Source organism: Sipha flava, unplaced genomic scaffold (genome assembly GCF_003268045.1).
Source record: "Sipha flava isolate LNK unplaced genomic scaffold, YSA_version1 49_pilon_pilon, whole genome shotgun sequence".
In the NCBI taxonomy this organism is placed as follows: Eukaryota; Metazoa; Arthropoda; class Insecta; order Hemiptera; family Aphididae; genus Sipha; species Sipha flava.
The window spans coordinates 409783-433147 of record NW_020273360.1 but is presented as its reverse complement, the minus strand read 5'-3'; the positions used below and the strand labels follow the sequence as shown (position 1 = coordinate 433147).

Here is a 23365-nt window from a genome sequence, read left to right as displayed (position 1 = left end):
TAATATACCAATAATTACGTTTGCAATAAATCGAGATTCTACATCAGTAGTTTCGGCGATCGAAACCTAGACTTTCTTACCAAACACTTATTTTTTTTTGGAATCCACTGTCTCATCATAGCAATCGTTGACATAAGTACTTCTTAACATAGGTACCGATAGAATGTCCTTATGTGTGTATTTTTCCAAAATTAACGAAAATAGGTATTTTGTAATTTATTTACAGGTATATTGGCAGCTAACAAAGTGTTGGTCTTTATTAAAAGAATTCATTTTTGATGTAATAGGTAAAAGTTGTTGAATCATTTGTTGTTGGACGTTGAGTCGTTGAATACCACGTGCGTGCTTAGGGGTTTTAAGATGTTGTAGAACCATAAATCGTTTTTCATTTCGTATATTTTACAAAACAATATATTTCCATTCGATGAAAATATATTTTCACCATATTCAGAGATGAAACTATTGACGCGACTAATGTTAGAAGCTTTCACTTTCGAAATTTTACAAAATGTGTTTATTTTCGGCATTTTAAAACGATCGATTTAATAAAACACAGCACAAGTACCCATAAACTGATGGGTATAAACTCATGGTCATAAACTCATGACTGATGACTACGATAGGTACGATAAAATATAATATCATGAGATCCCGATTAGTGATTAAGATTAATAATTTAACCTTGTCTATTTTAATTATTAAGTTCAATTACCCATAATTAAGTAGATACATGAGTGAAAAAAATAATATTTTTATTTGTGTAATGTGAATTTCGTTTTACCGAGTCTTTAAAATTTTAAATATATACTAAATTCTAAAATATGCCCGGAAAATACAGAAATACCATAATATGAAAAATGTGTTAAATAAAATTTCGTGTTCAGTTTTGTTAGGTTATGAAACACATTTTAGTACAAACAAGCTACTTTTTTGATCCGCCAATAAAAATATGTAAATGCATACAAGTGTTGTTAACAGTGATTAGTAGGGAACGGATTTATATGTAAATACATATTTTTATTAAAACGAGATATTTAAAATTTGATAAGAAATGTTCATGATTTAAATCATTCCTATTAATATGATGCTACTTTTATTTTACATATTTTTACATATTTTGGTATAATTACATATTTTTACATATTTCACTAATTTGTAAATATTTTTAAACATATTTTATTATTTCATCATTCATACGTCTTCTTCGTACAAAAATACAAAAAATTATTTCAAATTTAGATCCAGAACTTTTATCGCTATTAGAAAAGCTCAAAATATTATGCAAAATGAAACATTGAAAACAAATTTAATTTTCATCTTAATGAATTTTAGTTTTATTGCACATACAATTAAAAAATTAGAAACAAAAATATGTCCTTGAATGAAAGTATGCAAATTGTCGAATCAACGATTGCAAAATGAAAACTCGTAAACGGACCAATAGGAGAAGTAGTAAAAAAGAAAATTCATGTTTTGACAGAAAAAAATTTCAGGCCATATTGATTTTAAATCAATTAATAACATAATTAGTGGCAGACACCTTTCTAAAAATTTGGAATTATCGCCTTCTAATATTATGCCCTTCAAATATGCTTAAATCAACCGATGTAGGTTGATGTGGAACGATCATTTAGCCGTTTTAAAAATATTTTCAGATCTAATAGGCGACATTTAATATTTGATAGGTAATTTAAAATATATTGTAATTATTCAATGCAACAAATCATTTTGATAATTTAATAATTATAATTTTTTTTTTTTTAAATTTTTTTCCTACATATTTGGATGGTTTTAGTACATATTTTATAAATTATACTTACATACATATGTACATATTTATGTATTTTTATTACATATAAATCCGTTCCCTAGTAATTAGTAATTATTGTGGCGACAAAATTTACACATATTTTATAACATGGTGATCGAATCAAGATAAATAAAATAAAAATTTTACTCGGTCCGTACGTATTATTAGTATTTTCATAATTAATTATTCAGGGAATCTGGTAGTGCTTTTTTGAAACATTTAGTTACTCATCCCTCCCTCTACCACCACCATTCGATAAATATGCCACGTCCTGTTATGATATAATACGATTGGTACACAGTAAACGGTACGCTGTCATGTCCGATGATGTGCGTCCAGTGCGTCACGACGGCCATTGTGTTTAACACGTATTTAAACGAGGGTACCATCAGGGGTTTTCACGGCTCGGCTTAACCTTTTCGGGGTCGTCTTCGCCGTAGTCGACTTCTGCGTTTATATTTTTCTAAAGGATTTATAATGTTATTATTCCTTTCCGTCACGCCACAGCGATTCTTTTGAGAGCACCCGAACGGTTCCGCGAAGGATATTGATGGTATCGCGATAACCCGTGTCCGCACACGATCGATCGACTTGCACAGTGGGCATACATTGTGTATACTGTGCACTTATGGAAAACGTTAACGTGGCAATAGAACTGTGTAATCGAACTGCGCGTCAACTGCTTATTTTTCTTTTTTCTTTTCTTCGCATCATTAGGTCCCGATCTAGGACATTTCGGCGCGAGGGTTTTGGCGCGGGCTTTTCGGCGCGAGCTACGTTTCGGCGCCAGGTGTTATTATGGACATTCTGTCGGATGAATTACCAGAAGAAATCTTACCCTTGTTAGACTGGTTTGAAGAAAATTATATAGGTAGAGTTCATAGAAATTGACGTCGAAATGCACGTTTTCCTCCAAATCTGTGGAATGTCCACGAACGAGTTTTAAATAAAAACGATAGAACTAATAATTATGCCGAAGCCGCTAATAGACGACTCAATGTTCAAATGGGGGTTACTAATCCAACACTATGGGCTTTTATATCTTGCTTAAGAAAAATACAGAGTGGTCGGGATACTTTTTATTGCCAATTAGAAGCTGGTAAAAGCCCACCGAAAAAACAAAAAAAATTTTTGGATGTTGATAAGCGAATCTTTAAAATAGTTAGCAATTATAATAATAGGGACATATTAACATTTTTAAGAGGTATCGCTCATAATTTAAACATGACACATTAATATACTACATATTTATTTTATTATTAGAGTGACATATTGTTATTATATTATTAATTTTATATTTATTATTTATTAAACAAGACATATTGATATTTTATTAAAATTGTAAATTTTTCGACAATATCTATAAAAGTGAATTATAATATTAATTTTATAGAAGTAAATTTGTGTATTATGTAAATAAGTGTAATCCAGCGCCGAAACATACCTCGCGCCGAAACGACCGCGCCGAAATGTCCGTGTCCGATTAAGTCCACCTCACTGTTGGACACGACGTATTATAGTTATTATCAGGGTGCGGATTTACAGGTATTTAAAACCCTAAAAGTGTTTACATGTATGTATATATAAACTGGCGGAAACTGGACTGTGTAAAAGTATGTCTTAAAATCAAAGATGGGCAAGTTAATGAAAATAATTAACTGTGGTTAGTTAAATTAATTCAATTAAATTGCCTTCAGTTAAAGTTAAAAATTAACAAAAAATAAAAAAAGTAACTCGATAAGTTAAAAGTTAAGATAGAAAATAAAATTAACTTAACTCAGATATAATATCATCCTGATTAAAATGCAAAGTATTAATTTCTTGAACATATATTTAAATTTACACCAATTGCTTTTTCTCATACATTTAAGGCATTTTGTGAGACACCAAAGTTACTGGTTGAGCTTTTACAACCAGGAACACATAATTTATTAGTTACCATATTTAATTTTAAATTCATTTTCTTAATCAAAAATATGTATATAATACATAATTTAAAATAATATGTATAAAATAAAAAAAAAAACGGAATAAATATCTATATATATTTAATATATAAATGTTATCGTGATTTACACGACTTGAGTTTGAACAGAGTAGCTTGGAGAGCTGCAGCCAACAAATCTAGAGATTGAAGACCAAAAAAAAAAATATATGTATTATATGTGATAACATAAGTGCATCGCTAAGTTTATATTTTTTTGGCAACTATACAGTTGAGTTTTTCATAGTTTCAAACTATTGGCACCGAGGCGCTAGCGGTCAATATGGCTGTGCTGAATTTCGAGCTTAACATTATATTTCTGAAATCTCTTTTGAATTTGGAATTGTCATATTATATCTGTACCGAGAAAACCAGACAAAAAAAGCACTAGACGGAATACAGCACGAAACTCGTGAACTATTGGCGTAGTTGTAACTCCCGAAAAATATCAAGAGAAAAGGAAAATAATAAAAAAGTACACCGCATTACAATTAATATCTACAGAATAAAAATAGTTTACTCTTTACACACTACAAACATTTATTTTTGTTATAATTATTTATCATTTGCAATTATAATACAAAATCAAGTTTTCTTTATTTAATTGCTAGTTCAACAATTACTTAATTAGAGTTTATGTCTATTGTCCGATAAACTGATAAAAGTGCTAGTCCGTTAAGGCGTTCTTAAGGAAAAAAAAGACAAAGGGGGGTTACATGTATTGATCCCTCTCCCCCCCCCCCGTAAATACGCCGCTGACCGAAGTAGGTAAGCATCTCGATCTCACCCCGACCGGTCGAATGATCACACTTTGGGAGATCGATGCGATGTTTCCTGATCCGCAAGGCGAAAAAAATCTTAAAAAAATCGGTAGAACGTATGTCGCGATTACGCTATACCGATAATTTCCACCGACCAGTTTGATTCAACGGGCGAATTCCGCACTCGCGGTGAATGTTTCAGTTAACGGATATTCGCGCGCCTATTTAAACGCGTGCGTTTCATCCGGGACTTCGAGCCGGGTCGAGATAGAAGTGGTGTCGTTTTTTTTCGGAAAGGGAAAGGGAGTAGGATATGTTTGTTTACCGATTACTTTGTTGTGGTATATTTTCACATTACTAGAGTATAATACTTTATAGTTTGATTAAGATAAATAAAATAGAATTTCAAACACTCTAGAACAATTTAGTAAAATAATTACAATCGAAAAATGCTTGAGGAAAAAAATCGCGCACATGTATTTGACATTCCTTCCATTTCTTGTAGATACACCACTCGGCAGAAGGAATAACTAACCTATATTATCTAGTTATCTAGCTGCTCAGGGCTCCATGTTACACGTGTCAAAAAAACGGTCGGAGTGGAAAAATATTATTCTTTTTACACGATTTCTACAAGAACGGGATTACATTTACCGTTTGACGTGCGTTCTATGTTCAGTAGCAGAAGAAATGTTGGTGAAGGTCAACGACGAGAAAATTATGGATGTATTCCTGAGCGAGCAAGATTCGAGCAAACCAATCTTGCGCCTAGCGGCCAATACAAACATACAGGGGCAGATCCAGAGTCGGGGAACTGTGGGTCAAGCCATTTCAAGAGGCCATTTATTAGGGATGAAACTGAATTATAAATGAATACCTTGTAAAAAAAAAAAACACAATATGCTCATAAAATTGTATAAGTATATTTATACATATTACATTTTAGAATTAGGGATACCACCGATAATGACTTATTTACGATTAATAAATATAATCTAATTTTATCAGCACAACAAACGTACGGAATAAAATATGATTTTCTTAACTTTCTACTAAAATGATATAATTTAAAATATTAATTATGAACTGAAAATTTTTAAATTTTGAATATACATGGCATTAATTTTTCAATTAACTCTAATGGGCCAACTGTCCAAGAGTCCAAATCAAAGTCTAAAAAGGGATAAAAATTTCTAAGAGGCCAATTTTGTCAACAAATATTAACTGTGGGTCAGCTGACCCCCTGAACCTCCCTAGATCTACCCCTGCAAACATATACTCTCCGAGCTTATACTTTACGACATGTGTAGTAATCACAAAACAATAAAACTCCTACCGAGTACACGTATAAATACGTTTTCTTATTTTTTGTGTAACATTAGTTGATGACCGGTGTTTTTTTTTTCAACGTTTACTCAAACAGCGACGGTGCAGTGTTGAAAGTATTACAACCATGTGCATATGTGATAAGGATGATGGGTTAAAATCTAAAAAATTGAAAACATTTGCGACTCGCAAACCGTGACCTGTACGCGATCAGATAATACACATCGATAACCTATAAGTCTCCTGCGTCCTGTCATAGACGAAAATACGACGACGATTTCGCATTTATTAATTTTCAAAAATCCTCAAAATCGTATGTAAAATACATGTTAATCCACCGTTGTTTATAGTTACTGGTGGAACTCTAAAAATGTTAGTGGAGCAAAACCGTAGGGCCCACGTTTTCCTCGAAAGCTGATATATTCGAAATATTCGAAACTCGAAATTAACTAATGACGGTTTTTCGAATACCTATCACCGCCCTGTACTATGTTTAAGACATGAAGTAGCGGTTTTCACTTGATGCGTATATGTCGTTGTCGTTGTCAATTATCTTTTTTCATCGTGTACATAACTCGCGACACATCCAGCTCGGTCCCGCGGCATAGGATCCATAAGAAACAGCGCTCGCACGCGGGAGGATCGGGTAAAACTTTCGCGGAATATTGGTTTTTCTTAGGCGAACAATATAATATAGTATACGATGCGGATCGATATACACGCCGTCGACGTTTCCCCGCGGACGTAATAACACACACGTATATACTTTCGATATTGTTTATTGGATATAATACAGTTTGTAGCAGTCGTTTTACTCCCCTGCCACGGATCGCGGCCAAATATTGTATATTATTATACACCTTCGACATCAACTATGTCTGTCACCACGCCAATTATCGCTGTCGTTCGAATCTAGATGTATATATAGTATATTATACGAAATACGTATTGTATACGACGTTCGTATCATATGACTGATGGAAACCGATTGCGCGTTAAAGCTATTATATGGGTTTTCTTCCGCCCCCTCCCATCTTCCATCCCCTCCACTCGAGTAAATGGTCGCTTTAACACTCTGAATTATTATTATTTGCATACGACGTTCATTTTTTGGCTTAAGTATAGTAGTATTAAAAGTTATAATAATAATATAATAAATAAAATGATAATAAATAAAAATAATAAATCATATAACAGAAATACAACGGTCATAGTAATCATAGGCGAAAATCGGGGAGGGGCTTGAGGGGACTAAGCCCCCCCAGAAATTTAAAGTACAGGTCTTAGTCTCCCTAGCCCTAAAAACTGTTAAGTGACTAAAAATGCAATAATTATTATAATTATAAAATGCATTTTTAATAACTGAATTAAAAAAAAATATTCTGTGATAAGAATTATATCAAATTTGTAAGATTTTACAAACTAACTGTTATGACTTGGAATGATCGTAATTAATGTAATATTAATGATCTGTAATAATACCCGCATTAGTTTTTTAATTTAATTAATTAATAATTTCTGTTTAGATATATACTCCAAAAATGTTTAAGATAAGGCACCTAATTGTTTTTTTGGTTAAATTGTTGAGTAGGCCAAATTAAATTGTCAAACTTTGGAAATTGCCTTGTTGAAATAAATAATTGCATACAGGGGTACCTATTGGTGTAATAAGCAAATAATACTTACTCCCCCACTTATTTCACCAAATTTTCGCTTATGATAGTAATAACAAACGAACAATAATAATGATAATATTCAAAATCGTAATAGAATCGACGGTGATGAAATATTGTATGGTATTGCTTTATAATAATAATATTACCCGTAGTAGCAAGTGCAAGCATGTGTGTGAAAACGAACTATTTGTTTTCTATAAGAATATTTTTTCAAATCCTGCGGTTCTAGTCACACATACGGTTCCCATATGTACAGCATACAACTTACTCGATTACAATTTACTTGATACTCTAAATTTTAAACGCGTGAAAGTATAGCGTATTCAGATTGAAAGAATTTTTGCTTTAAATCATATTATATGTTTGTTTAAAATAAATATGTTATGTTAAAAGAACATTTTGGCGTGACCTTAATATTTGATTGACGTACCACGTTAATTGGGTAATAAATTTTCGAAAGTTTGTCAACTCATCATATATAAATATATCAGGCGATTGATATTACTTCACCAAGCGTATTTATGTACATCATAAATTTTAAGAATATATTATATTACTTTATCAACTCGAAGCATTCATTTTCTAGAATTATTTGTGTTTTTAAGAATAAACCAACTACTCGTATACTCGCAATTTTCGCTATTTTGTTGTGAGAAATATTTTTAAGTTTTCACTTTCAATAAATATCAATATGTATACTTTTTATCTTATTTATTATGAACAGGGGCGTCATTTCAACTTTTGAAAGAGTGGGGCAAATGATTAAATTTTTCGACTTCGTAATATTTAAAAAATTATGGTTACCTATATATTTAAATAATTAATATTTATGGACTATTAATAAAATATTTTTTCGTAACTTAACATGTAAGGATTAGTAATGAGTAATAATATCATGATGATAAACAAAGAATATGAAACATTATATTATTTATTTATCAACTCTTATTGTTTTTAAAACTTAACATACTAAAATTTCATAGTCTTAAATCTTACTGCATTTAAATCTTAACATGTAACTTTCTTGACAAATAAAATTTAACTAATAATAAACTTTAAAAATTAAAAATAAAACAAAATAAAATAAATTTAATGAATAATGGGTCTTATTAATTTGATCTACCTAAAAAGTGTGAAATATACATACAAATTAAATATATATAAAAGAATAACTATTTTTTTTTAAAATACTGAAATATTTAACAATCTTATATTCCATAAAATTTTCAAACACTAATATATTACGTTTAAAATAAAAATTAATTAAAACCCTTTGTGTTAAATGTTGACGATTATTGGAATGTACATTTTTGCATATGAAAAATTATTAATAATAAACTTAAAAGTCTTAATTTTAATAAAAATTATAATACTCAAAATAACTTAGGTATATCAATAAAGATGACACAAGATCAATTTATTTGTTTTCGTGAAAGTGTGTTATTATGATGACGGTACATAATTGTTATTTTAAGAGAGAACGGAAATGTTTGACGAGATCGGAAAAATCTTTCAAGATTATTATTTCAATATATATCATTATCTTACTGTTTTTGTATATTATTATAAGCACTGAAAATGCTTGCAGAGCATTCAATCTTCCAAGAAATTCTTGAAAAATTCCAAAACCTGCTTCCTTACTTATAGGATCATCCGTTGTTGAATTACTTTCATCCCAAAAGATAATTTCATCAGCCAAAATTCTCGTTACACTCGTAAATGTTATACAATAAAGAAATCGAAATGATAAACACGAAGGTAAACGGTAATCGAAATTAAAACATGACTCTCTAGGCATAACATTTTTGTCACGCCTGTACCGAAAGTTTGGTTTTCGACCACAGTCGAAACGTTGGAATTTCCCATTTATCTGTCCAGCGGGCGGTAAGATGGGAATTCCATAGTAGCGAGCGGTAAAGTGGAAATCCCAAAAAGTGCTGGGGGGAGGGAAAGTGGAAATCCCTGTAACACCATGTAGTAAAGTGGAAATTTCTAAGAGCACTGGCCCAGCACAACCAGAAATTTAAATGTATACCACGGTCCGTATAAAACATAAACTTTCGGTTAAATCTTATACATATATCATAACCTCCTTGCACGACGCATAAACATTTAAACATATTTTGTTTACACTGTTCCCACACAAGTGCGTTGGACGTTATGGATAAATTTGTTTTGCGCGATTTATATAATAATTCGAATTAGAAAATGAGATTATAATAGCTTATGAAAAACTTTTAAAATTGAGAAAAATAAATAAAACAAAATCGTTGTCGGAAAATGTGTTTTTTATAAATTTTAATAAACTATCTACAGAAATGAAACCGTCAATTCTATGGTCTATTTATTTCATGCTTAAAAGCATGAAAAATATGAAACATAATATTAACGTTAGTACTTATTTAAAATTACAAGTTTTTTTAAAGAGAAAATTGAGTGGATTAAAAGTTAAAAGTAAAAATTCCAAAGTTTTGACTTCAACCGGTATAAAAAATTCATTGACGAAGCTCCTGATATTCAATATTTAGTAAAAAAGTAGGTAAAATAAAATTGTTTTGTATATATTGGCTATTTATTTTTTGTTCATTTATTACGATACATATAATATTCATTAGTGAAATATATATTACACGTTAAACTTTTCTACTCAAAAACAACTTTTTCACGTTTATTTACTATTAAAGGGAAGTTATATGATATTTTTATGAAATACATGGATTTATGATCCACAAATGTAACGTCAGATAGATTTTTTTTTTTGGTTATAAAAACGGTTAATGCATCAAGCAGATTATTGGAAAAAACAAAATTGAAAATAGGTATGCCTAAAGAAATTGCAATATATTTAAATTTACTGTATTCTCGAACTGATACAGGTCGTTTGTTCCGTCGAACTTCAGCAACATTACTTATCGATTCTGCTGGTAATGTTACAAGTAGTGATGTGAATAATCAAATGGAATAATCGAATGATTCGATTATTATTTTTCAATTATCAAAATAATCGAATGATTTTAATAATCGAAATAATGGTTACAGACATATTTACCAAAAGCAAATCAATTAAATTATTCGAAAAATTGCGTGTTTTACCTACTCATTTCCTATTGGGTACTAAATTAAGAAGTCGACTGTTCATCAGTATTGTATTGTAATTGCTAAGAATAATAAAATTACCGAATTTAGCTGAAACTATATGTACCTATTTGGTAAGGGATCCAGGTCTTATAATTTTTGAGGCCTACCGGATTTTCCCGGTATCCCGGTGGGCCAGTACGCGCATGTATGAGCTCAATTTTTATGGTATCGATATCACAAAAACTATTTTATAAAGATCATATATATATATATATAGAAATATATAAAATACCAAAAATAAAGTTTATAAGGTTCGCGTAATAACGATTGTCATAAACTGGGAAGGAGATAGTGTTTCCCAACTTTTAATAAACCGTGAACGTGTATTTAAAAAAGAATATTATCTGATTTTTGAGTTCAAAATAGGTAGTAAATAAAAATTTACTATTTACCGATTTTAGCATTTGATCATCGCACAAAGAATTGTCGACATTTTTAAATTTCTTAGAGTGGGTATTTTCCATAGTCTGCCTCCCCCTAAATGACACCCTTAATTATGAATATCTTACTAAGAGTGTGAATATATTCGTATGTATTCGAGTGTATATTTTAAAATCAATAATAGATCAAGTGTAGTTATTTATTATTTATAAGTATACATGAAACAGATATTATAGATAAACATTAAGTCAAAATGTAGGGGTATATTCCCAGCCACTTATTCATTCCGTTTTGCGTAAAAAGAAATTTAAATATTTTTTAGAACTAACAATACTGGTTAACATTCGATTTTACACAACATTTTAAAAAAATATTAAAATACATGTTGCCAAAATCTAAAATACTTAACGAATGATACTGATATAAATATTTTAAGAATTATAATTGTTTACAATAATTTTGGGTAGTGATGATAGCAATTATATAAAACATATTTTTCAAAAAATACATTAATCGATGAAATTAATGTTTAACCACCTTTTTATGCGTACGGTCACCCATCCATGAACGAACGATGGTTGGTATACATACGGTATATATACATAAATAGTACGGTTGGAATACAGTGAAAACATAATGTCCCTAATAACATTAGATATTGTAATTTCAACAGGGTAGTGTTTCCCGACTTATTTAAGTATACGCACCTTTTTCCAGCCACCAAGATTTATACGGATACTTATTTTTTTTTGTCCTTACTTTTACTTTTTATACTACCCCTTTAACTCGATGACCTTTTTTTTCGATCATTAACTACAGTTTTTGACCTCATTAAGGTCATCCCACTCCTACCTTCCCATAGGTTCATATTTAACATTAGGCAGAATAGGTAACTTTAACCGTTATTAGAGGTTCTCGGATGTTTATGAATCTTTTTTTTTTTTTAGAATACAACTTACATCGTACAAAATAAATAATATAAGCAAAATATAATATTTTTTAAAATAAATCCCAGAATAATATTCTACATTTTTTATATTGCTTAATAGCCTCGAAATGCCTAAATCAGGCTCTGTATTTTCTGGAAGCTTATGTTTCTAATATTGTACATTATTTAGCCGCATACCTCACTCGTCTAGCGGGTCGATCACATGTGGGTATTGTAAACTAAGTATAGACAATTGGATGTCCTGGAGCTTTGAAAAAAATAGAATATTAGAGGCTGTACAGATTTGGAATTTACGTCTTGGGGAAAAATATGGTTATAATTTAACATATAGGACTCGGTGATAATATTAGTCGGCTATCGGGCTATGTCTACGTGCATGCTTGTATATTTTTGTATATTTCGTAAATTTATGTTACGATTATCCAAACTGTATATACAGTATAGTTACAATATAGTTGTTTAGTAATATATATTACTAAACAACTATATTGTGAATTATATTCAATTCTACATAATTTAACGCATCTGCAGTGAAACTAATAATTATATGAAAACGTCTAAGAAAAATAAAATGTATATATTTGTAACAGAACATTTGTAACATTGTATACAATGTTGTAGTTATCACACAATAGTACTACCGTCCACGACAATTCCACAGCTATGCCTTTAAACGCAGAAATACAATTAATATTATACGACCCGGGTACTATTACTCCGATATTATAATGATTTCGCGTTTATTATTATTTGAACAAAACAGCCGAACAGGTGCCGTTTTCGTATTTCGATGTTTGACAACATATATAGGTACCTAACCTATGCGATATGGGTGTGTTTCTGTATAAGTGTTTTTGCCGTCCTACGCGCATGCCGTAAACGTGTATAATATTATTTATGGAATCCTGTGCTCTTATGCGTGTACCGAGCCATTCACTGCAGAAAACGGATAAATTAGGGGTAATAGTCTACGCAAACTCCGCAGGTGCATTTCTTATGTGGATATTATTTCGTATATTATGTATATTTATAACGTGTATAGTTATTTTCGTTTGTCGTTTCTTCATCCCAAACGTAAATACGTATGTCTACGTCAACCATACATCTCACACACACACACACACACACACACACGCATGTGAGTGTTCGTTAAAATCTGACAAAACTGACGACAGCAGACGAAAGCTCCAGCATTCCCGATTCCTGACGCCTGGGTGTGCGATGCTAATGGTGGTATACGTTGCGGTCGAATAAAATATCTATTCGTGTGGATAAAAATTTATTACCACCGCCATACCATGAAGGTAATTCGTATTAAATGGTTTGAACGATTACAGTTTGTACATTTGATCGTACGACGCGTTAAGTGTTATGCAATTTTTTTTTAATTTTTATTTAACAATGAATTATACAATTATACAATTAAGCACAACAAGTAATAATGAATAAAACATTTTTTTTTCTAACATGTAAATATACACGATATAGAAGGGCTCCCAATAAAGCTAACTACTTTGAATACTAGACAGAAATAGTTTTAATAAAGGAGGTCTCTACACCACTTACGTTTGAGTATAAGACCGCCCGCATAGAGGGAGTGCCACGCTCCCCCGCTAATTTAGATTTATTATATTTAATTTATTAATTTATTATATTTATTTAGATTTTTATTGCATTTATTTGCATTTTATTTAGCAGTCTTGGAGGGCGATAAGGAGGACTGATAACTGATAAGTTGACATAAAATTGTTCGTCAGTTTTCAATATCACTAGGTATTCGGTATTTGGTTTATTTCTTTTAATCATGGTTGTAGATTCATATCATATCAACTCTATGGTCTATACACAATTATTGTGGTTTTAATTGATAAAGTCATAGTAATGACCACAGTTTAAGATAGCCATGGTGATGATTGTTTTATCACAGAAAAGATTAAATTTAATCTATTATGTGGTTTTATACTTTTATGATAATATTGTTGTTATTTTTTTAAAAAGTCAACAATCAAGATACAATTAAGCTTTTCTGCATGGAACCACGGCGTGTTCAATTTTTATTTGACGATAATGATCAATGAGTCATAATTATTTATTATTAATTATTTTTTCATTTTGTATTATACAGGCTTATTCATAACAACAATATAATATTATATATATATATATATATATATATATATGTAATACATTTCGCTTCCCCCCCCTGGAGAAAACATTTCTGCGGGCGGCCTTGTTTGAGTATTATATTGGGATTGTCAGGGATGTAGAAAGAAGCAAGGTGACTTATGTTAGGGTTAGTATGAGAGCTAAATTTTTGGTGGAATTTTCGGTATGCAGTTTCAGTGACTTGTTTTACATATTTTATTATCAGGTCTTAATGGAGGGTTTTGTTACTAATATACCAGGAAGATTTTGCTATAGGGCGTAAGCAGATGGATTAGAAATATTAGATTTTTGCATGTTACTAGGAGTGGTATTACCACAAATCTGTGTACCATAATATCATAAAGAATATATCAGCGCTTTGTAGATAAAAATTTTGAGTTTTAGATTTAATTTGGATCTCAGGAGAGGTCGAAGTAAATGTAATCTGGTGTTCAATTGTTTCCTTATATCGAATATATAGTCTTTCCAAGTTAGTCGTTTATTAAAAATAAGCCCAAAGTATTAGACTTAGTTGGTTTGAGGCAACAATTGGTTATAAATTTTGACTGACGGAAAATTTTTAGAATGAAGAGACAAAGTAATGTGGCTCGATTTGTTTATATTAATTTCAAGTAAGTTGAGATGATGTTGTAATTTGAAAGTTGCAGCTATGGGATTAGTATCTGAAGCTAAGAACTAACTAGTGTCGTCATGAATTGGGTGATTTCATCAGTACCGTTTGCCAATTATTTAGGCTAACGTTGTTTTTAATTATTTTTATTGGAGAAACTAATATTTTATTTTTGGAAGATTGTTGATGATTGGGTGATAGGGCTGTAGGTTAGTTAATTAAACTCATCGTTCATAGTCCGACTTACTTTGATCAGCTACCTCCAAACCCTTCTTTCTTCACTGACTGGGATAATTTCGGAAACCAAATGAAGGATACGTCTTACCCCTCCCACAAGGCCAGAACCCATCAGACATCGATGACGCCATTCGTTCCCTCACCTCCATCATCTCGCAAAACATCGCTTCCAGCTCATCCCCCGTCTCCCCCAACAGAAATCTCTCCTCTCTCCCTAAAAACCTCCAACTGGAAATAAACTTCAAACGCCACCTCCGCTCCCATTGGCAACGTTTCCGCGACCCCATAGTCAAAACCGCTTTAAATAAACAGGTCACAAAGGTCAAAGAACTGATGTCGGCTTACAATAACTACAAGTGGTCAAATTTCTTTGAATCCTTGTGCGACTCCTCTGCAGGTTGGCAACGCTTCTTCAAGCTCAACCGAGCCCTTCTGAGAAAACGCCCAGCAACTCGACCTCTAAAAGACCCTTCTGGCACCCTAATCCATGATGCCAAGCTAAAGGCAGAACTTTTCGCAAATTCCATGGTCAATCAATTTAGCACTCCTCCCTCCACGAGTAACACCGACAACTTGGTAAATGACGAATTACTTTCATTAAAATCTTGCCCTCGCAACCAGCCGATATACTTCACTCCAGGCGAAGTCTGGAACACCATAAAGTCCCTCCCTACTCGCAAAGCACCAGGCCCAGATGGCATCAGCAACAGTGCCCTCAAATACTGCGGCAGAAAAACAATTTCCCACATTTGCCATATTTTCAACTCTTGCTCCAGAGCCGAATACTTCCCCCACGAATGGAAACGAGCAGTAATCATTATGATCCCCAAACCCGGCAAAGATGTTTTAAACCCCAAAAGCTTCAGACCAATTTCACTCCTAAATTCAATTTCTAAAGTTTTCGAACGCCTGTTGCTCAACAGAATCCAACACCACTCATCCCACCTTATTCGTCACTTCCAACATGATTTTCGTCACAACCACAGTACCTCTACCCAACTTCTCACCGTCATCGACGACATCGTAAACAACTACAATAAACGAATCAAGTCCGTGGCTGCTTTGTTAGACGTTGAAAAAGCCTTCGATAAGGTTTGGCACGACGGCCTTATTTTCAAACTCTCATCACTAAACCTTCCAGTCCAACTCATCAATATCATCAAATCCTTTCTCTCAAACAGATCATTCCATGTAAAAGTCGACAATCAGTTCTCAACCGTCAAACCCATACAAGCAGGAGTTCCCCAAGGTTCCTGTCTATCCCCTCACCTCTTCTCTCTCTACATCAACGACATGCCCCAACATTCAAACTGCAAAACAGCTCTTTTTGCCGACGACACCCTTTACTTATCCCAGGGCAGAACCAACAATTCCGCAATTCGTAAACTTCAACAACAACTAAACTTGTCCCAACCGTGGTTCGACGAATGGAAAATAACTATAAACCCTCTTAAAACATCCGGCATCATCTTTACCAACAAACCCAAATCCGTCTCCAACAAACTCAAAATCAAAAATAACACAATAAATTGGTCCCCCTCCGTCAAATACCTCGGTGTTCACCTAGACAACAAATTAACATTTTCTAAACACATCGACTACATTTCCAAAAACTCAAAAAGGCCAGATACCTCCTCTACCCAATAATTTCCCATAACAGCCCCCTCTCCCTTTCCAACAAAACTTTCGTCTACAAAACTTATCTGAGACCAATCATAACTTATGCCAGTCCCATATGGGCCTCCAACATATCCGAATCCAACCGCAATAAACTAGAAATCCTCCAGAACACCACTCTGCGCACAATCACTGGTCTCCCGTGGTTTGTATCCAACCAAACGATCCGCAACTCAATCCGAGTCATCCCTCTCATTGAACAAATTTCCGTCGAAACAAACAATCTAAAATCTTCCGTCATCAATTCCCCGATTTCCATGATCCGCGAAATTTCGACCATACCCCGCATCTCCCCTCGCCACAGAAATCGCCCCATCTCCTTCTAACTCCCTACCCTAGATAAACTCCAAAAAACACCTTCAGATCTTATAATCCACACTCTGAGAGAGGCAAAAGCCTGAAGCAGAGCACCCCCCCACAAAGCAATGCATGCAATGCAGTCCGAATTTTTGATTTGTAAATTGATATCGGTGGGTCAATCATGAAAATTAATATAATCATATTACTTGAATAACGACGATGTTGATTCTCTTAATGATTTAGATAAGGCAGGTAACTGAGTACTGTACGTCAACGCTAGGAGTATACACGTAAAAGTGGACATGCAATTACAATTGGTTTTAGTTAAATTGTAAGTTTTTGGGTGCAATTATAAATTTTCTAAATTCTAACGTCATTTGTTATCCAAAATTATATGTATCGATGAATTATTATATATATTATATCATATAGATATATTATATCATAACACACTGTTTGTTACTTTTTTAATCTACCACTTTGTTTTTATTTTTTCAACGTACATGTTTATATACAGGTGACTAAAATTATAAATCATTTGAAATTATTACGTTTTATAAGTGGATAATTTTATATTTTTAAAATTTAAAAAATGGTCTACCATTTTATACATAGATAGCGTAAGCATAGATTGTTTTTATTATAAACTCATCATAAATGTGTATTCTTAGATTTCCCTAAAAATGCACCGCCGTTCTACAAGTTTTCGTATCAACTAGCGCATGTGTTTATTATATTAGACCATCAGTTACTCATTTAGATTCATAATAGATTTCAATCAGGTTTTCATTTTAAATTGATAAATGCTAAGCAGTGCAAACTAATATAGGTAACTATGTGCGCGCAAAATAATCAAGAGTTGATGATGATTGTGCACGCATCACAGCGCAAATGGTTGTATTATATTATTTTAATGACCGTGTATATGCAAATAGTAATCAAAAAGCATCCGAGAGTTAAAACGCGGTATTATAATTTAAAATAAAATACGAGTTAGTCCCGAACTCCCTCCCTAAAGAATATTAAGCTTATAAATGTATAATAGACTATACACGAATAATATGTTTGAAAGTATATGCTCTGAGGTTTCTATTAATGTAGATTTATACATGAATAGTGGGTGCATATATTACATATAAAAAACAACATATCTAACGAATTCCATTACGTAATATCGGATTAAGCTTTAAATTTAGATTGGCATTTGTATTGAGCGCATTTACTGTGCGATTAATAAAATAAAAAAATTAAAATTAAAAAATATAGAATGTTATCGTGAAAAATGTAAAACCAAAATTAAAAGATGTTTACTTTAGAAAAAACTCTCATTGAAACGGCACTTTGTCGGCTTATTGTATTATATATTGCAAGTCATATCGTAGACGTGATAAATTAATGTATAATAAGTGTTCCAATCCTAAGAAGTGCGATGGTCTATAAATAATATATGTACAATATAAATAATATTATGATACAATATTGATATTTTAAGTATACTCGTTTCTTTTTAAGATTAAATTATACATTTGTTCTAATTTTGATCTATGGAAAATGTAAGTATTCTATGACAGTCACATTTATCATATACTATTTTAAATTTAAGAATGCAAATTATTTATGGCTCTAATTGTTAAGTATATTCCATCAAATATTTTAGAAAAATTAACTGTATAATAATCAACACGAACATAGGCGGAAATCGGGAGGGCCTGAGGAGACTAAGCTCCTCCCAGAAATGTAAAGTACAGGTCTTAGTCCCTCTAGCCCTAAAAATTGTTAAGTGACTAAAAATACAATAATTATTATAATTGTAAAATGCATTTTTAATAACTGAATTAAAAAAAATATTCTGTGATAAAAATTATATCAAATTCGTAAAATTTTACTAACTTATTGTCATGACTTGGAATGATCGTAATTAATGTAATATTAATAATATGTAATAATACCCGCATTAGTTATTTAATTTAATTAATTAATAATTTCTGTTTAGAATACCTACACCAAAAATATTTAAGATAAGGCACCTAATAGTTTTTTTGGTTAAATTGTTGAGTATGTTAAATTGTCAAACTTTGTAAATTGCCTTGTTAAAATAAATAATTGCGTACAGGGGTTCCTATAGGTGTAATAAGTAAATAATGCTTAGTCCCCCATTAATTTCACCAAATTTTCGTTTATAAACATGAATCAAAAATGAAGATATAAGAAAATAGGTTTTAGCTGATATTCTGATGGGGGGGAGCAGTATTTTTGAATTTATCAATAGTTTTTCAAATAACTGAAAAAAAACCGAGAAACATTGTAAATCATTTCAATTTCAATCGAGATTCGAAACATATTACTCGAACAACTAAGAATGGCGTAATGCTTTGTCACACATTTTTTTTATGAGTCTTTGCACACGATTTCTACCACAAAGGCTACTGAAATGATTATAATCATCTGATTTCTGATAGAAATTTTTTTCTAGTTGATACTTTGATAAAGGTAATTTTACAAATTTCTTGACAGTTTTCTTTAATATTTGCATAATATTAACGAAAAATTATAAAAAAAAAAGATAAATTTACGGCTTACTGGTTTTTAACAAAAAATAATTTTTGTTTTCATCATAAATCAAAAAAAAAAAATCTACCTTATTAAGAAATTTGGTTTTTACAACTACATAAACCATCTTTAGAAATATAAATTGTTCCACTCGATCTATTTCATTCTGATAATTCAGAATCATCGACAGCAATGGTACATTTGTTTCAAGTTTAAAAAAATCAATACAGCAATAACATTCACCCATTCCTGTATCAGCCCCAACTTTGGATTTTATCATATTTTTATTTCTTGCCTTACACAATTTTTTTTCATAATACTACGTTTTCGGATTAAATTATTTTATTCTCTACAAATATTCTAAATCGTACCGGATACACAACGAGCGTTACCTATAAAATCACGCCAGTCAAGGCAACATATACCGCAGCAGAATATGGTTTTTCATCATGAAAATAATTTCGCAAACCGAAGTCTTTTCGGTTTCCGATTTTTGTATAAGTGTGCTTTTTATAACCTCACCAGATGTTTTCGCTCTCAACAATTATTATAGTTAGAACAATAAAATCTGCCGCGGCAAAACGATGCACTAGTAAAACACACACACTTGATTTTTCCGATGGATACGAAACCGCTATTCTAGTAGGTACTTCAGCGCGCATTCTATTCTTTCTCGATCTCTGGACGGAAGGAAAACGTGTGCCGAATATAAAACACCGGAAAATGTTGTTTAAATTTGACACTGTAGAAAAATAAACGACAAAAAGTGTATTATGCGTATGAATAATGAAACGACGCGTCGTGCTACAACTTGTAAAATAAATTAAAGACTTGATGTATTTTTTTTTCTTTCTTAGCAGTGTAATGAGTATAGCTAGTATAGGTTAGCTTTATCTTTATATACTTTCATAATATAGGCGCGCGCGTACTCCGAATAAATTTTAACGAAACTCTTCGGAAAAAAAATACTGAGCAGATTGCTCTTTGACCGCGCCGTGTAACGTCACTTTAATATTTGCTTAAAACTTTTGTACCCCGAGTATACGAAATTATATAATATTATAATAATGTTTTGGTTAATTCTTGCGTTGTTTACATAATTTACAAACTACGCATAATATAATACTGCATCAAGTTTAAAAGGACTTGGAATCATTTAAAGTCACGTGACGTAGCGTTTTTAAGTCTACATATATACCGGGATCGCGAACTCTACATCATCCCGTATATTAATTCACAATTGGACTATTGGATCTGATAGAACATCGAGAGTTTTAAGCGATGAATTCAAGGTATACGCAATATATAAAATAGTGTTTATATAGGCATTATCCATTGATTGAATTGTAGAAAAAAAAAATATAAAAAAAAATTAAATGTAAAGATACGCGTTAATTCTCGTTTTTGTTGATGCATATATAAAGGCGCGGATACAAGGGAAGCTATGGGAGAAAATTACGGGAAAATTACTGTAATTTTCAATTTATTAATTAAAATAAAAATGAGAAATATCGTACATGTAACATATTACATTTCTTATTGAAATTTAGGAGTGATCGATAATCGCATTTTTATTGAGTCCTATATTGTCCTAACCTATAATGATACAAATAGAGGATTGATCAAATTAATTTTCTAACATACTGTGATATTTTTTTTAACTATTTAATATTTTGAACTCATGTATATGTTATTATATAATGTATACAATAAAAGGTGATTTTTTTTATTAATTTTTTATAACATGCATGTATGTTTATTATTTTATAATATTAATCGAATTAATGATTACATTAAAAATAAGTATTTAAAAAATAATCAAACTGAAAAACTTGTTTTAAATAATTATTTATTTAGGACGCAAAAAATAATGATTTTACTATTATTATTTATTTTATTATTTATTTGTAAAATGTATTATTTATTTTATTATTTAAAACTATATTTAGGTCTATAAAAAAACGATTACAATATTCGTTTAAGGTGGAATTTGTGATAAAATAATTTTTAATGTTTTAAAAATTAAACTAAAATCAATTATATAATGAGTTTTAAGAGAAATCATTCACAAAATTAATTTTAAGAATTATTTATCATGTGCGCTAGAATCGATATACATTATATAGTACTCACGTATATAAAACTACAAAAGCAATTTAATTTTATTATCGGTAATATTAACGGTAATAACTGACGTTAAATGTTAGAAAAACCAAACATAATAATTATTATGACAGTAAAATCAAAAAGTTGTGTATTAAAACGAAGTACGATTTATTTTTTATTCACTGCTGGTCGGGTTCGGAACGATATTAGTGAAACTCGAATTATTTTATCCTTCGGAAGACGATGACGCAAGATTAAGTCGGTTTTGAAAACGGTGGACGGGAGCGAAGGACCCTGTGCATAAAGTGTTTTTTAATTAAATGCAGGGTTTTTAATCTTCCTGGTTGATTATCGACTTATTTTTGGTTACTTTTACCGTGGATTAAGTGCGTGTCGTACGAACTTGGTGCATTTGCATATACCGCGCACGCTGTGTGTTGACTTTTGAGTTCTTGAAGTGCGCACTAACCCGGGGTCGCATATGTATATATATTTATACAGTGCCCGTAACGTGTGTTGGATACTTCGTTGTACGTATCCTGTAGTAGCGAATAACATGGCACTATCGTCGAGGCCCGTGGTAAACGGTTCTCGACGGTGGAAACTTTTCTCATTTTCGAAATCTCGCGTTTGCGCTCATCCATGTTGATGCTGTTGTTGTTGTTGTGTAGGTACGTATATTGGACGCGAGTTATTTGATTTTTTTCTAAACTTACCGCTCCCCGGTAGGCGGAGTGCTGTAATTTTATAATTCATTTATACACGAGAAACGTGCTCGTTACGTCAGGGTGTGTACCGCGATTATTTACTGATCACAACGTTACCTGAACATAAACAGCGATGGCCATAGTAATAAACAGTTTCGTTTCCTCCACAAACACGCGATTCGTGAGCCGAGTAATGATAATTTTGGTAAGGAAAGAAAAAAAAAGCCAACGAAGCACTCGAATATCATTACCGATAGGATATAACGCGCATCTATTGCAGTAACCCTTCGAGGGATACCCTACGACAGGCTACTTACGTGTGTACACAATGGAGCCATTGAGGTATAGATGTTATTAAATTCCAAAACGGCGCGTATCGTCCGCCAAGCGGTAATTTTCATACCACCATTACTATGTATGGTGTACGGTTATTATTATTATTGTATACAATGTACATCGGACGCAGCGCAGTACCTCTGTTATTGAATATAATATGTATAGAACGACTTAAAACAATAATAACGGCACGGGGCAGTTACACGCGCGTCGAAGCTCTGAAAACACGGTAATAACAATATGCAGTTACACTGTTGTGATATATTTTAGTATAATACACATTCCCTTTCTAGTCAATAAGCGTGTGTCAATTATATTATATTACGCGCTTGATGCCGTAAAAGCGTATGTCGTAATAGTATAAATTTTATGTGAAACTACACGTTTGCCTAGGTCGCTGGGTCCCAAACTATGGGATGTGCCCTTTTTTGGGGGGTGTGTACACATTGCTTGGGAGGCGCGAGCAGTTATTTGTACGAAACACAATTTTTATGGATTAATTCCGAACGTTGTATAGTTTATTTATGAAATACACAAAAAAGTTTTATGTTTTTTTATATGGGGGGGAGGTCCAAAATTTTTATTTTACCTGTTCTCTAATTATAATTATAATTTAATTCAATATCAATAAATTATTGTTATAAACTATAG

The 23365-nt window shown here is 31.7% G+C and overlaps 1 pseudogene; it reads left to right on the top strand.

Moving 5' to 3' along the window:
- The first annotated feature begins 2608 nt into the window (after positions 1-2608).
- LOC112690294 lies at positions 2609-3046 on the top strand (annotated as a pseudogene).
- Positions 3047-23365: the final 20319 nt, after the last annotated feature.